Source organism: Octopus bimaculoides, chromosome 18 (assembly GCF_001194135.2).
Source record: "Octopus bimaculoides isolate UCB-OBI-ISO-001 chromosome 18, ASM119413v2, whole genome shotgun sequence".
Lineage (NCBI taxonomy): Eukaryota > Metazoa > Mollusca > Cephalopoda > Octopoda > Octopodidae > Octopus > Octopus bimaculoides.
Window position 1 is genome coordinate 54,816,359 of NC_068998.1, and position 4,613 is coordinate 54,820,971.

A 4,613-nucleotide genomic window follows, 5' to 3' on the forward strand; every position below is an offset into this window, starting at 1 on the left:
CTTTCTATGGGTACATAGTTCCCCCCTTTTCTTTGTTATAAAATAAGTGTGCTCGCGCACAAGCGCGCAGCTTAGAGGGAGCACTGATAATTCCAGAGTAACAAACTAATGGATTTTCCGATATGGATATATATCTATATCATCGATGCCACATACTTAATATATGTATGTTGTTAAACGCTTTTTGGTTGCGGTATTTCGTCCAGGGAAAGTCCCTTTAAAGGCTTGAAGAACACATTATACTTCAAAACCAGGCGAAACCAATCGCTCTAGGAGTGAACGAGAACAACAGGCATCGTTATTCCGCTGTTATTTCAATTCATTAGTACCGTATAATCGACTGGCCCACGAGAGGATTTCAAATCCTTGGGCTGAACTATATACATAATCAACTACCCCCCCCACCCCCACCCCAATGTCAGACCTTGTGCCTATAATAGAAAGGACTATTATAATTTTTGTGAAATCACTCTGACTGTAGCATAACTTCCGGTTTGGTTCGCTCTTTCTCTCTCAGCAATGGTCATATGCTTGTCTAACGAGTTGACAGCTATCATGTATGAATGTTTGTAATTCTCTTTCCCAATTTTAATTAGTAAATCTTGACCCATCCATCTCAATGTAGCCAACTTTGTCTGTAGGTATTCTCCATTTTGTTATCCTGTTCCAGATTATTCTGGTCACCACACCATACCTCGCGAGAAGACAATAACTCGATGACATTCTCTCACAGTTGGCAATGATGTGGTTGATGTCTTGGCCTCGCACAGCCTACATTTGTTGTCTGTCAATGTTTTCTGCCTTTTCTGTCGTAGGTAAACGGTGGGCATCTCTTGTTCTTGGATTCCATGGATGCAGCCTTCAAAATGGGGTGTCATATACTTGTTGGTACTCCATGCCAAGCTTTTGACAGGATCAAACACTTCCACAGTTTTCGTTTTCCGTGCCAAGTACTATCCTCTCAGTGACTTGCTCAATTTTTTTTTTACTTTGTTCTTCTGATAAATAGATTTTATTAATGTTCCTTGGGGAGAGATCTGTATCATCTCTTAAGTACTTCTCAAGTTCATTAGCTATCCTAATTATGTTACTAATTTCATGGTCATATGTATGTATGTATGTATGTATGTATGTATGTATGTATGTATGTATGTATGTTTGTATGTATGTATGTATGTATGTATGTTTGTATGTATGTATGTATGTATGTATGTATGTATGTATATATGTTTGTATGTATGTATGTATGTTTGTATGTATGCACTCGCATAAATATTTCTCAAAACCGCCCACAAAGACTTAAAACAACCATTTTCTAAAAATAAAAAAAAATTTCGTCTTTTAAAATAAGTTTCTGTAGAAGAAATTTACGAATAAATACTTGTTTTTCTCTGTGTGTGTGTGTGTGTGCTTATACTGGGTAATATGGTAATGAATAATAACGATGAAAGTACAACAATGTGATGAAGAAATAGAATTTTTCTGATAACTCCAACATAGAATAAAATATAGCGAAGCTGTAATTAAACCGTAATTAAAATGGAAGACTTCAATGGAAAGGACGGCAGAGAAAACCCCGTTGGTACGACATATTAATTCCGATTCTGTAATCCAAGAAATTTGGAATTGTGTAAATGTATGAATTTTAAACATACACACACATAGAAAATCTGCCTTTTATAGATAAAATACATAATTATAACAAAGGATTGGCTATATGCCTCACTACGCACTGTAAAAATAGACGCCAAAAGACGCTATTACCACCTTAAAATCTCCGAGAATAACACCACATTTTAGACTAGCGTCCATTTTTACAGTGCGTAGTGAGGCACATAGTCAATCTCTTGTTATAATTATAAAATATTTTGTAAAATTTACCTATGAGGTTTTTATTACTGCGTTGACCACCTGGTAAAATTATTAATGATTTTTACCCTTTATTATAATACACACACACACACACATATGTATGTATGTATGTATATATATATATATATATATACACACGACGGGGTGTTGCAAAGTTCCTGGTTTAAGGTATCGCGAAAGGCCTGGTTGGAGGCCCAACCTTTCGAGTTCTTTTACAGGGCTTAGAAAAACTGAAGGGCCACTGCAATAAATGTGTGAATCTAAGAGGGGAATATGTTGAATAAAATCATAATTAACAGATCCCTTCTTTTACTCAAAGCCAGGAATTTTTCAGCCCCACCCCTCGCATATATAATGATGGGCTTTCATACAGTTTCCATCAACTAAATTCCCTGTCAAAGCATTGGTCGATCCTGAAACTTAATTTAATAACACTTGCCCGAGGTTCCATGCAGTAGAATTGAACCCGAAACTTCGTGGTTGCTGAGCGAACTTCTTAACCAGGTAACCACGCCTGCGCAGAAATACGAAACAAATGTGAATATTTACACAACGAAGAAGAAATGTAGGAAGCTGGAAATAAGAAAGAAATTGAAGCCAAATGGAAAACAATTAACATTTGTATGTAAAACATTGCAAAAGAAAACACTTTTGTGAAAGGGAAAAAGAAAGGAAGGGAAATGGAGGATTGATAAAATTCTATGTAAAAGAGAAGAAAAGAGTAAACGAATAATGAAGTAGACAGATATAAGATTCTAAATGAAGACAACTGTTCCGAATGTAGAGAAACTAAAAACCAATTAAAGGAAAGAAATGTGTGATACAATAAAAGAGATCACAACAATAAATGCATGAGTGCAGCGTTGAAGAACGTTGAAGACAATACGGAATACACTATTTGATGGTGAGTGTTTCTAGAAGGGACGAATATATAAAAGAAGTGTGATGAGAATAGAGCATCTATGGCCAATATCGTAGCCGTTAATAGAAGTGTGAAAAGAAGTAGGAAAAGCCAATAAAGTCAATGAAGGATGGAAAGGCAAAGATGAAATAGCAATAGCATTGGATAAGCGCATAAGCACAATCTTGATCTAATAACAGACTTGCGTAATGCAATATATGGAGATGGACACATACCGAAATGAAACAATCCATAGATTACTCTAATACCAAAGAAACTAAAAGCTCCAGACTTCGCAGAGTTTCGTGAATTCGATGACAAAACTATTACTTAAAATCCTCCAACCATTCCACCAATCTTGTTTACTTCAAAATTACGCTGCAGAATTTGACGGCGATCCAACAACCTATCGATACCCAGATCAAGAAGAAGAAATACAGTCGTCTAGGACACACCCGACGGAAACATGTTTCCAATATTACAAGGCAAGCGAGGCGGCAACCTAGCAGAACCGTTAGCACGCCGGGTAAAACGCTTAGTGGAATCTCGTCCGTCCTCACGTTTTGAGTTCAAATTCTGTCAAGGGCGATTTTGCCTGCCATCCTTGCGGGGTCGATAAAATAGGTACTGCGAGGAATCGCAACTCTGCCAATCCGTCGCCTTTAACAAAGAATTACAAACAAACAAAATGAATAAAGTCAATTGTAAAGTGGCTTTGGACCAGGAATTGGAACTGGCGAGTGAATACGTAACCTGAGGTCCAGACGTGAAAGAGTTCTAATCATGGATCGAAATTTTAAAAACTGCCTTACAGGTGAAATTAAGGGATTTGACGGACTATACCATGCAAGGATAATCAAACGCATATCTCAAGGCGTTTGATAAATACTGCCAAATAATATTTAAATGCTCTGAGAACAAAAAGCAATGGTAAGAAGTGAACAGAGGGATAAAGCTACGAAGGAGTCAGACAATGTGTGTTCCATCGTCGAACGTATTCAATCTGTTCACTGAGGAGGTCTTCAGAGAAACAGAAGACATACAAAGAATATGAACTGAAGGTCGTAACATGAACAGTATCACGTGTGTAGACCACACTGCCTTTCTAACTTTCAATAGATACGTCTCATAGAACGGAATGAAAATGGATGTGATGACAATAAAATCTATGGTAATTTGTAAGGAACAACAGTCACAAAAATAAATATTAGAATTGAAGGAAGCCAATTGTATAGACAAGAAAGATAATATACCTGGGATATATGCAATCAGAAAAAGTGGGGAAATGTGAAGCAGAAAGCAAAAGAAAGATTGAGATGGTTTGAAATTGAAATGAGAAGTTGTGAAACATTCTGACATCAAGAAACATTAATATGGAAAGGGAAAAAAAGATAATTAAGGTGTCATGTATGATGCACTTTGTTAATTTCCATGTTTCAGTTCCATACGGCAAAGTATTATCAAGTAGATTAACATGTCTTTGAGATACGTACATATAGAATACTTTTGAGAATATCGTGGACAGAACACAGGACCAGTGATGAAATATCAAGATGGGAAAGAAGTAATAAGATTTTATTAGGCACCATCAAAGAGAGAAAAGTTAAAATATTTTGGACACTTAATTAGAAAACTGGATTAGACAGGTTTTTAATGAAGGATAAAATGAAGGGGGAAAAAAAGAGAGAAAATGGAAAATCGACATAGACAAAAATGATCGGAATGGTGATCCATGGTATTCAACCTGATTAGAGTGAACGATACAAATGGACATACATGCATATATGTATATATATGTACATACATACATACATACATAGATGCATACATATGTATATAT